Raw genomic sequence first — 13,021 nt, 5'->3', positions numbered from 1 at the left:
CGTGCTCAGAGTGGTATGGCCGTAAGCGAAATCTGCAGCCAAGAGTGGGCTATTTAAGACATTCAGACACTCTTTATATTTTCAAGACAAAAAAACATAAAGCATAATAACAGCTAAACCTGGTATTCCCATGGCGAGTCTCCCATCCAAGTACTAACCAGGCCCGACTCTGCTTAGCTTCCGAGATCAGACGAGATCGGGCGTGCTCAGAGTGGTATGGCCGTAAGCGAAATCTGCAGCCAAGAGTGGGCTATTTAAGACATTCAGACACTCTTTATATTTTCAGAAAAAACATAAAGCTTACAGCACCTGGTATTCCCAGGCGGTCTCCCATCCAAGTACTAACCAGGCCCGACTCTGCTTAGCTTCCGAGATCAGACGAGATCGGGCGTGCTCAGAGTGGTATGGCCGTAAGCGAAATCTGCAGCCAAGAGTGGGCTATTTAAGACATTCAGACACTCTTTATATTTTCAGAAAAAACATAAAGCTTACAGCACCTGGTATTCCCAGGCGGTCTCCCATCCAAGTACTAACCAGGCCCGACTCTGCTTAGCTTCCGAGATCAGACGAGATCGGGCGTGCTCAGAGTGGTATGGCCGTAAGCGAAATCTGCAGCCAAGAGTGGGCTATTTAAGACATTCAGACACTCTTTATATTTTCAGAAAAAACATAAAGCTTACAGCACCTGGTATTCCCAGGCGGTCTCCCATCCAAGTACTAACCAGGCCCGACTCTGCTTAGCTTCCGAGATCAGACGAGATCGGGCGTGCTTTTTTTTTTTTTTTTTTTTTATCATCAAAAAGTACAAAAGTAATATTTACATAACTCAAATTATCATTACATTCCAAACTCACATTAACATCGAAACCATAACTTTTGCAACTCTCAAATCAAAACAATCAATCAAAAATATCAAACATCTTCTTAACTCAAACCATACCTTTTCAAACCTTTTCACATTTACATAGAATCCATATATTTTGAAACATTCAAAAGAAATCACAAACAAAAATATCAAACATTTTCTTAACTTCAACTCAAACCGTGCCTCTTCAAAATTTTAGGCTTAATCCTTCTTTTATACATATAAATCCTCCTTCTTCTATAAATGCCTTTTCAAATTCTTCCTTACTTAGGTATTTCCACATCATGTACACATTTTTCCTCACAGCATTTTCAAATATTTCAGTTACATTCACTTTTTTCCTATCGAAATATGCCATGTTCCTCCTCACCCATATTGCATACCTTGCATGACTCAAAATTAAATTCCACAAATTTACCTTTTTGTCTTTGTAATTCACCAATTCACCAAATAAAAACAATTTTTTCCATTCATTCCCCGCTGGCTCTTTACCCAATCCATCTTTTATCATCTTTTTTATTTTTACATGAAAGTCCTCAAGCTCCTTGCACTCCAGGAAAATATGCATCAGAGTTTCTGGCTCCGTCTCACATACATCACATACTCTGCTGACATTTTTATTTATTTGGTGAATTACCACTTTTGAATATATCCTATTGTGTCTCAGTTTAAAATCCAAATTCTCACAGTCTAGTCCGTTGTATTTTACATTTAAATTCCTCCATACTGTTTTTTCTTTCCAATCAGGAAACAGTCTTGGCCACACTGCCTCTGATGCAGGGGCTTTGATTTCTTTCTTTACCATTATTTTATATACTGTTTTTACATTTATTTCCCACAAGAATTTTTTCCTCTCATTTTCAACAATATACATTTCAGGCATTCCCCAATCCCCCACTTTAGTGGTTTCTCTTTCGATCCTTTCCACCCACTTTTCCGGCAAGCTTTTTTTTATATTTTCGCATTCACAGTCCACGTTTTCTTTCTCAATTTCATCACTCCACCCCACCACACAGTCATATATTGCCCTATTTGGCATGAAACCCTTTACATATTCATATGCCAAGTCTTTTACTTTCCTTACACCCGCTCTCATGAACAGTCTGTTATATAACATTTTCCCTCCCCTCTTAATTCTCGGGTTCAGGAATATTGGCTGGTTGTGAATTTGGTTTATGTTCTCACATTCATATTTTACATTCTCCACAAATTCAGCCCATGCAGTAAACACTTCTTGGTAATACAATGGCAATTTTTCAATCGTCTTTTTTAATGCCATGAACACTCCCTCCTCCCCACATCCTCTACCTTCTTTTAGGTATTTTCTCATATACCCCTTCCATCCATATTCTACCTTATCACATAAGTACTTTTTCATTGTTTTGACTCTTATTGCCTTCCTTTTAGTGCCCAAATCTGTCAGCCTCAAACCTCCCTCACTATAATCTGCTATTAAAGTTTTTGCAGATATTTTTACCCCTTTCCCTCCCCACACAAAAGTATTTACAGTTTCTTTTATTCCATTTAAAACCCAATCCGGCAAGTCAATTACTCCTATCACATAATTGCACTTGGTTAATAGAAGGGAATTTGCAACTACCACCTTACCTCTTAATCTTAACTCCCTTAGCCTCCAAAACTGTAGCACTTGTTTGATTTTATTTAGCACTCCCGCCCATGTTGCATCTCTTGCCTCTTTAGCATTCCCTCCTATGTTTACCCCTAAAATCTTTATAAAATCTTTCGTTATTTTAAAAGGAACTTCTATCCCTTCTACCTCCTCTCCCCCTATGCTCATTATTTCCGATTTTCCCACATTTATTTTTGCCCCTGACGCTTCCCCATATTTTCCCATCTGTTTTCTGATTTTATTTATGCTCTCTATATCTCTGACTGTAAAAGTTGTGTCATCTGCATATTGATGTATCACACTCATTAACCCATTTGGCATTTGAATACCTTTTATTTCTTTATCTTTTTTGATTAGTGTTGCCAGCGGCTCGGCTGTTATCGAGTATAGAATAGCTGACAGCGGGCATCCTTGTCTAACTGACCTTTCCAAACGAAAAGGGTCCGTTAAAACCCCATTTACTTTTACGCAACTTTTAGCATTCACATATATTAATCTTATCCACTTTTTCATCCTGTCCTGAACCCAAATCTCCCCATTGTCTGCTCTATAAAACCATGTTCTACCCTGTCAAACGCCTTATTTAAATCTATAGATAAAATCAAACCCCCCTTCCCATCTTTCCCCATCCCTTCTACTACGTCCCTTATTGTACAGATTGTATCGGTTATGTCCCTCCCTTTTATGCTGTAAGCTTGGCTTGGAGATACTATTGACCCTGCTACCTCTTTTATCCGGTTTGCCAGTATTTTTGTCCGTATTTTGTAGTCTGTGTTTAGTAGACTTAAAGGTCTATAATTTTCTAACTTCAGTGGACTTCCTTTATTTTTATATAATATTGTTATTATTCCTAACCCCATTGACTCAGGCATCTCCCCATTCTCTTCCATTCTCCTAAAAACCTTCCCCAATATTGGTGCTATTAACTCTTCAAAGGTTTTGTAAAATTAATGTGTTATGCCATCTGAGCCTGGACTTTTATTCTTTTTTGTCTGCTTTATCGCTTCTTTTATTTCTTCAATACTTATGTCTTTTTCACATATGTTTTTCTCGTCTTCGCTTAACCTTGCATCCACAGTATTCAACACTTCCTCCATACTTTCCTGCTTTACCCCTTCTTTTTTAAACAACTTCTTATAAAATGTTTCTACTTCTTTTATTATTTCCACATAATCGGTAACCTTCTCACCTTTCTCATTTTCCAATTCTATTATATGCTTTTTCCTTTGTTTTTTCTTTTCTAAGTTTAAAAAGAATTTTGTGCTTCTTTCTCCCTCTAGCGCATACTGCGCTCTACTTCTTATTATTGCGCCCTTACTTTTTTCCTTTTCATAATCTTCTATTTCTGCTCTTATCTGCTCATACCTCGCTTTACTTTGCTCTGGATTTCTCTCTATTTTTTCCGCATCCCTCTTCATCTCATTTTCCAAATCCTCTGCTTTACTCCTTCTCATATAATCTCTTTGCTTTGCCTACCTAATGCTTCTTTTCTTAATTTTTCCTTTCAATATTTCCCACCATTCACATACATTTTCATCAAATAAATCATTTTGCATTTCATAATTTATACATTTTCTGATGTTCTCTTTGTATGCCTCTTCCTTTAAAAGTTCTGCATTCAAACACCACATTCCCATGTTACCCTTCTCCTCCCTAGTTACACCCACCCTTACCACCATCATAGCATGGTCACTTATTCCCACAAACTTGTATTTCACATTTTTCACATATTTTAACATTTCTCTTTTCGTTAAACATAAGTCTATGCGACTTTGCTTCAACACCCCCATCACCAATTGTCTTCTAGAGAACTCTTTTTTGTACGGGTTCTCTTCCCTCCATACATCAACCACGTCCTCATTTTGCATCCAGTCAGTTAAAAACTTTCTTGACACATCAGACTTAAAGTTTGCACTACTTGATGCGTCAAGTCTTGTGCACCACACATTAAAGTCGCCAACCACTATACAATTCCCTTTGCACAGGGGTTTCATTTCTTTAAAAACCTCTCTCCTTTCAGTTTCAATGTTCGGTGCATAAATGTTTATCAACCTAAAGAGTTCGTTGTGAAACATAAAATCAATCACTAGCAATCTCCCATTGCCATCCTTGTATGCTTGCTTCACATTATTTATTCGACCTCCTTTAATCAAAGTTGCCACTCCACGGGCTTTTGCATTCCCATGGTTGACATAGATGTCTCCTTCCCATCTCTTTCTTATATTGTCCATTATTTCGTCAGACCAATGGGTCTCTTGCAAACAGAGTACCTCAGCTTTTAAGCATCCCTTTATATTTTCAAACTTACTTTCGTCTCTTAATCCATTGCAATTTAAACAGGCAATGTTCATAAGGCCCCACATAACAAGTATCATCGTTTTTTGAATGATCTCCCCCATTTTGATTAATCCAGGCACTTACTTTCTGCAGTATGCTCCTCCGTTTCTTTCTTCTTTCTTTTCCTTCTCACTCTCTTTCTGTCGCTTGTATCCATCTCCTCGTCCTGGCTTGCCATTGGGCTCTCTGTGACCTCTTTCCCTTCTCCACCTCCCTTTGCCTGGAGCTTTTCGCCTTTCCCCTCCACACTGTCATCCTCCTCCTGGCTCTCGTCCTCGCCTTTTGCTTTCTCCTCTTCTCTGCTTTTGCACTCTGAATCCTCCATTGCCATCTTCTTTTCTGGCTCCGTTCTCCTCTCTTCCCTTTTTCTCTCTCTCTCTCTCCTCCTCCACTCTAGAACCACCTTGTCTTGATTGCTCATGCTTTCAGTCACTCTCCGTTGCCCTTTTCCTTCTTCTTCACTGCATGTGCCCCTTCTCTCCTCCTCTCCAGTAGTTGCACCTTCCACTTCTTCGGACTCTTCCTCCTCCTCCACCTCATACAGATCCGACTCCTTTCCATCACTGTTTTCCTCGCCCATCGCCGCCGGTGTTTCACACACGCAAAGTCCTGGTCGCATGTCACACTCCTTGCAGTTTGGCTCTCTGCACTCTCTTGCATAGTGGCCTTGCTTGTCACATTTAAAACATCTAAAATTCGGGCAGTCTCTCACAATGTGACCAGGCTGAATGCACAGGCGGCAGACCTTCATTTGCCTGTCATGGATGACCCTGAAGTGCTCTGTCCCCCCCAATGTCTCAAACTTTGTTGAGTACAGTAAGGATTTTACCTCATCATTAAATTTCACCTTCAAAAATCTTGTCCCATCAGCGATTTCAGTCCCCGGCCACATTCTCCTCTTCACTCTTGAGATCGCTTTTACTCCCCACTCTGACAGCTTTCTCAGTATCTCCTCATCCTGGATGTACGTTGGCAGCCCGAGGAAAGAGACCACCATCTCCATGCTGTCCACCTCCTTTGCCATCACCCGACTGTTCTTTATTCTTAGCCCGTCCAGTAACTTCTCCTTTCCTTTCTCCTCTTCCATCGTCAGCTCGTACTCTCTCTGTGTTTTGTATCTGCAGCCGATCACCACTCCACACTCTTCTCTCACTTTCTTCAACAACTCCATCATTGTAACTCTCTCTTCCCCTTCTATTTCCACCAGTACTGTGAGCTTCTTTTCATAACTCCTTCTTTGGTTCAGATCTCCGTCCTTTTCTCTCATGTTGCTTTTCTCCATTGCTCTTCCATTCTCCATTTTGTCACTCAGTGTTGTGACCTTCTCCACGGCGCTAAGAGAGTATTTATCCCCAAACAGCAAGAGCTGCTTGGGGATTAATCAACCTCTCTACACACCAGAAATCCTTTTCTTTTTTTTTATACATTTATTTATTGCTTTTCTTTTTCACAGAACAAACAAACAAACAAACAAAAAAACCAAACAAAAAAAAAAACCTATAACAAAACAAACAGAACATTTGAGGGACGGATGCATACAAAGACAAATTATCTTTATAGACAGGTAATGCTTAAGCTGGGTATAAATTCGTAAATGTTGTAGAGTCACTTAATCTTATTAAAATAAAATATCTACTACCCTTATGATTACTGTGTACAATACAACAAGAAATATAAAGTGCATTGCCCTGACTATTGTCAGCTGTCTAATAAGACTTTAGGCACTACATTAAGCAGATTATCAATAAATACAAAGAGATTACACTCCGTTACTAATAATTTGACATTAACAGGGGTCATTGGCTATGAATGCACTACATCGGTTACCTTAAGATGTTCTAAAATCTGTCCCCAAATTTGATCAAATACCCCAGGTTTATCATTGTTAATGTATCTCAATCTCTCCAATGCAAGCATATTTACAAGATCTCTACCCCACATTTCAAACTTAGGCACAGAATCAGTTTTCCACATTCGTAAAATCAGCCTCTTAGCAATTACCATACCAAATAAAACAGCTTGTCTTTCATATGTATTAGACATTTCTAGATTACTAGATATCCCAAGAATAGCTAAAAGTGGACATGGTTTGAGATTCTTTTTAAATGCTTTAGAAAAGCAATCAAATATGCTTTCCCAATATTCTTGTAATTTAGGGCACAACCATAGTGTGTGAGTCAAAGAACCCTCTGCTACTTTACATCTATTGCAGAGTGGAGAAACCTCTGGAAAAATGCTGTGCAGTTTCACCTTAGAGAAATATATTCTATGCAAGGTTTTAAACTGAATTAAATTATGCCTTACATTAATTGAACAAGTGTGTATATTCTCAAGACCTTCTTCCCAACTGTCTGGATCAATCTCTAGACCTAATTCTATCTCCCAGGCCTGTTTGACTGTAGTTCTATCTACAGTTTCTTGTTTTAACAGAATACTGTAGTAATATGACATTGCTCTCCGGTGCAAAGGATTGAACTTATTAATTTCTTCAAGTACATCATGCTTGGTCATCACATTCAAATTTGACATCTGTTTTTTCACAAAATCTCTAACTTGTAGATATCTAAAAAAAAATTGAGATGTTGATATTAAATGTCTTCTTTAATTGTTCAAATGAGGCAAATGTCCCATCTATATACAAATCTTTTATGCTTTGTATGCCATTATTCTCCCATTGTGTAAAACCCAAGTCAAGCAAACCAGGAGGAAAGGCATGATTCTGACATATAGGACTATCTAGGTACATGTTAGGAGCCTTTAAATAGGTTTTGATCTGTTTCCATATTTTCAGCGCATTATTTATAACAAAATGATTATCATATAAGGTCGGATCAATTTTTGTAGGACTATTAAGAAGAGCAGCAAGAGACGTCTTGTTACAAAATGCTTGTTCCATTTTAAGCCAAGATGGATCTCTATCTGCTTCAATAGGGCGCTTTTTCCACCATGCAAAAATACTAAGGTTAGCTGCCCAATAGTAATATTTGAACTGCGGGAGACCAAACCCTCCCTCTTTTTTAATTTTACATAAATGTTTCTTAGATATTCTCACATTCTTATAATCCCATAAAAAAGGCACAATTACAGCATCTAATTGTTTAAAAAAACTTTGCGGGATAAAACAGGGGATTGCCTGGAAAATGTACAGAAATCTTGGGAGTACTACCATCTTGACTGAGTTAATTCTCCCTGCCATTGACATGGGCAATGTCTTCCAAAATTCAATATTTTGCTTTAACTGATCTAACATTCGTTGCCAATTTGTCCTAAGCAGATCTTTGGGTTCTTTAGTAATTGTAACTCCAAGATATACAAAAGAATTATACGTTTTTTTAAAAGGTATGGATTTCAGAAATTGGGGATCAATAGATGTTGTAACAGGCATCAATTCACTCTTTTCCCAATTAATTGTAAAGCCTGAAAATGATCCAAATGTCTTAATTAAAGCCAAAACTGAAGGGACAGACTTTTGAGGGTTGGAAATATATAACAAAATGTCATCTGCATATAATGAAAGATGATGGAGGATACCTTTAATGTTTACAGGAAAAATCTCTGGATGTTGCCTAATACTTACAGCTAGAGGTTCAATAAGAATTGCAAACAAAAAAGGTGAAAGTGGGCATCCCTGACGTGTTCCCCTACATATCTTAAAGGGAGAAGACACGTTTTGGTTAGTGATGACAGATGCAACAGGATGAGCATAAATAGTATTAATCCAGCCCGTAAAGACTGGTCCAAAGCCAAATGCTTCTATGACCGACCTCATATATGACCATTCCACTTGGTCAAAGGCACGCTGTACGTCAAGAGAGATAATAACCGTGTCTGTTTGATGCTTGGCATATAAAATATTAAAGAGGCGGCGTAAATTAAAAAACATGTATCTACCAGGCATAAAGCCTGTTTGGTCTGAATGTATAATAGTGCAAATATGACTTTTCAAACGATTTGCCAATATTTTTCCGATAAGTTTTGTTTCTATTGGGATCAATGAAATAGGATGATAAGAAGAAACTAATAATGGATCACGTCCTGGTTTAGGAATTAGGGTTATATTGGCCTGATATAAAGTAGGAGGCAATTCAGATATGTCACGACTATATTTATACATGCGTAAAAGAAGGGGGGAAATTATGTCACCAAATTTCTTAAAGAATTCAATAGTAAACCCATCAGGGCCAGGAGATTTATTGTTTGTAAAAGAAAAAATGGCTTTATTAATCTCTTTAAGGCTTATGTCTGCATCTAGATGTTTAACTGCTTCTTCATTTAATTTAGGAAGATTCAAATTGGCTAGGAAATCTACTGCAGTGTTTGTAGTTGTATTGTCCTGAGACCGGTATACGCCTTCATAAAATTTAGCGAAGCTCCTATTTATATCAATTGGGTCGTTTATGAGTTTGCCGTTATTCAATCTAATTGAATGAATAGCTCGGGATGCTTGAGCCTGCCTCAACTGACGAGCAAGCAACTTTTGCGGCTTGTCTCCCAATTCAAAATATTTTTGTTTAACTTGATTAAGCATTTTTAATACATTTTTGGACATAAATGCATTATATTCATATTTTAATTTTACAATTTTGCCAAGCGTTTCAGCATTTTGAGTGGCTCTATATTCCTTCTCCAACTGTGCTAGCGCATCCTCGATTTCCTTCAGTTTACCTCTTTCCTGTTTCCTTTCTGCTGCCTCATATTCTATTATATTTCCTCTCAACACAGCTTTCATAGATTCCCATAAAGTTGCATCGTGAACATCACCTTCATCATTTGTAGAAATAAAAAAATCTATTTTCTCCCTAAGGTAATCACAGAAGCGAGTATCTTTTAATAAATTATTATTCATTCGCCATGTATATTCTCCCCTAATTATACCTAAATTCAAATCCAATGAATGTGGGGAGTGATCCGATATTAACACATTATGATATTTTGAGGCAACAGCCCTAGAAATTAATTTGGAATCAACTAAAAAATAATCAATTCTTGAATAAGATTTGTGCACAGAAGAGAAAAAAGAATAATCTCTGTCAGAGGGGTGGAGTACTCTCCAAATATCTACTATATTGAGATTTTTAATATAATTATTAATAGTTGTACAAGACTTTGATACAGTTAACTGACTTGGCTGTCTATCAAGAGCTGGGTCTAGGACGCAGTTAAAATCTCCTCCAATGATGACATTTGCGTTTTGTAGGTTAGGAATAGCTTCAAGTTACTTTAATGAAAAATGATGGATCGTCGAAATTCGGGCCATATAAATTGACAAGAGTAACTGGAGTCTGATTAATCATCCCTTGAACCACAATGTATCTGCCATTTTGATCTGAAATAGTTTGTTTATGTATAAATGGAAAATTCTTCCTAATAAGGATAGCAACTCCCCTAGCCTTTGTTGTAAAATTAGACTGATATACCTGGGAGGCCCAGGCTGGCTTAAGGCATCTCTGAGCTGTTTTTTTCAAATGCGTTTCCTGGAGAAAATGTATATCTGCTTTAAATGTCTTTATGTGCGCAAATACTTTCCCCCTTTTCAGTGGGCTATTTAAGCCACGTACATTCCAGCTTAAGAATCTAACCAACCCCTCAGTCGAATTACTCAGAGCTATAATCCAGTAGACATTTATGATAAAGTGCCCTTAGAACAACATAAATTATATAACATAACACAAGAACGCTGACATAATAATTAGTACATAGTCCCTCATAGAACTCAAAGAACATTCCCCCATACTCCCAGCAAGTCCATCTTTCTCTTCTACTTCACTTAAACCTAACATCATGGTGCTGTGGATGTAGGTTCCCATTCGTTATACCAATCGAAACAGAAACAAATATAGGCTATGCTCCATCCAACCTCCCTCTGAATTATTAATATCTTATTATATAAAAAATTAAATCTCACCCTTTTACCTTAAACAAATCAGTCTGATAACATGTAAGAGTTCAATGTCACTCATCTGCATTGTAGACCATCGAAATAACTGAACACATCGATGATTCAAAAACTTCAAAGTTCTTGGCCGCCGCTGGACCAGTTCGCCACCTTGTTCGCTCAGAAATTCGTTCGCAGATTCTGGGGTCTCAAACGTCGCCGTGATGCCGTCCGCTGTTACAATGAATCTTGCCGGAAAACGAAATCCGCACCGTATCTTCATAGCTCTACACTTCTCTCTGATGCTGTTGAACACCTGCCGCTTTTTCAAGGTATCCGTTGTCAGGTCTGGGTATATTGATACCCGTGCTCCCATATAGATCAGCGGTTGGTTCTGTCTGGCCAAACGTAAGACGAGCTCCTTGGTCTGATAATGGTGAAGCCTGACGATGATTGCTCTCGGCATACCGTTAGTCGCCGGTTTTAGACTACGGTGCGCCCGGTCCACCTGAACCGGAGTTTGAAAATGTTCCTCTCCAAAGAGCTTCGGAAGCAGCATTTCGACGAACCTGGAAGGTTGTCCTTGCTCCTCTTTTTCTTTTATACCTACTATCCGGATGTTTTGGCGACGGGATCGAGATTCCAAGTCGTCCAGTTTTGCATACATTTGTGATGACTCCGTAGTCAACTTTGAACACAGCAGCTCTAAGGCCTCAATACGCTGTTCATGTGCATTCGACGCTTGTTCAATTCCATCCACTCGCACGACAACTTCATCTACTGCATTTTTTAGTGTGGAGAGTGAAGTTGAGATATCGTTAAACCTCTTGTCCATATTGGCGCTAAGAGTATTAATAGCAACCATTAGGTCATCATTACTAACCGATGGAGCGGGGGAGCTCGTGCTAGCATCCGCTCCTTTAACGCCTTCGCTAGCTTTCATCGTCCTGGTTTCTTCCTCCTCTGCGCCTTCTCCTTCTCCTTTTTTAGCTTTGTTTGGCTTTGTCATTATTCAAAGAACTATGCGTGACTGAATTTTTATTGTTTTTTCACAAATAAAATGATTTAGGTGAGAAAATTAGGGAAGGTGAGGCAGAGCTTCAGAAAATGCGTCTATTCCATTTCGCGCCACCGGAAGTCCCCCCCAGAAATCCTTTTCAAAGGAACTGGGTGTTTAAAACCAAAATTTAATTTTATACTACCAAAAACTCTTTTTTGCTTCCGAGATCAAGGGCGTGCTCAGAGTGGTATGGCCGTAAGCGAAATCTGCAGCCAAGAGTGGGCTATTTAAGACATTCAGACACTCTTTATATTTTCAGAAAAAACATAAAGCTTACAGCACCTGGTATTCCCAGGCGGTCTCCCATCCAAGTACTAACCAGGCCCGACTCTGCTTAGCTTCCGAGATCAGACGAGATCGGGCGTGCTTTTTTTTTTTTTTTTTTTTTTTTTTTTTTATTAAGAAATTTCAATCAATAAAATACAATACAATAAATAATACAATAAAAATTACAGTTTTTCTTACACAATCACCTTTACATCACATACCCCACCTTACATCATACCTTTACATAAATAATTCAAAATTCTCCTGCACTTCCTGGCAGCTTCCACATTAATTCTTTTAAAACACGACAAACTTGAGGGGTAAAAACATGATAAAAAACATCCAACATATTTTCACATTTAAAATACACATACAGTCTTTCTATATATACCTCTGTTTTCCTTTTAAACACATTCCAAACATCCAACACAATTTTCTCTCTTTTTGCCACAACCCTTCTTTCCCATATCGCACTTTTCATCAACATTAGCCACAGGTTTATAAACTTTTTGTTTCGACACTTCTTCTCCCAACCAAACATCACCACTCTGTTCCATTCCAATACATTTTCATCCCAATCCACAGTCAAATCTTGAACCACACATTTACATTTCTTTAAAAAATCCTCCAGTTCTTTACAATATAAAAACATATGTAAAATCCATTCCTCCCTTTCTTGGCACACTTTACACATTGCATTTTGTTCCAACCCAATTTTGTTTAAAATATACTCAGTAAAAACCACTTTATGTCTTATAAAATACTCCAAACATTCCAATTTTGTCTCCACACATTTTCCTCTCATGTTTCTCCATATATTCTCTTCTTTTAAATCTTTAAACTTCTCCACCCAGTACTTATTTACAATCGGCTCTTTAAAAACACCATCTCTAAAAACACAATAAAACATTTTTACAGTACATTCTTTAAAATCACACAATTTTTCCCCCAGTTTCACATAAATGTTCTTTTCTTTTGGCTCTTCTT

The 13,021-nt window shown here is 38.0% G+C and overlaps 2 non-coding genes and 1 pseudogene across 2 annotated transcripts; all 3 read right to left on the bottom strand.

Moving 5' to 3' along the window:
* Positions 1-104: 104 nt before the first annotated feature.
* LOC125249841 lies at positions 105-228 on the bottom strand (annotated as a pseudogene).
* A 69-nt stretch (positions 229-297) lies between these two features.
* Positions 298-416, bottom strand: LOC125249827. Its single transcript, XR_007180680.1, has one exon. It is a non-coding gene; the product is annotated as a 5S ribosomal RNA (ribosomal RNA).
* Positions 417-485: 69 nt separating this feature from the next.
* On the bottom strand, positions 486-604 carry LOC125249826. Its single transcript, XR_007180679.1, has one exon. It is a non-coding gene; the product is annotated as a 5S ribosomal RNA (ribosomal RNA).
* Positions 605-13,021: the final 12,417 nt, after the last annotated feature.

Source organism: Megalobrama amblycephala, linkage group LG16 (genome assembly GCF_018812025.1).
Source record: "Megalobrama amblycephala isolate DHTTF-2021 linkage group LG16, ASM1881202v1, whole genome shotgun sequence".
In the NCBI taxonomy this organism is placed as follows: domain Eukaryota; kingdom Metazoa; phylum Chordata; class Actinopteri; order Cypriniformes; family Xenocyprididae; genus Megalobrama; species Megalobrama amblycephala.
Note: the sequence above shows the minus strand (reverse complement) of the source record. Positions and strands in the feature narration are given on the sequence as shown.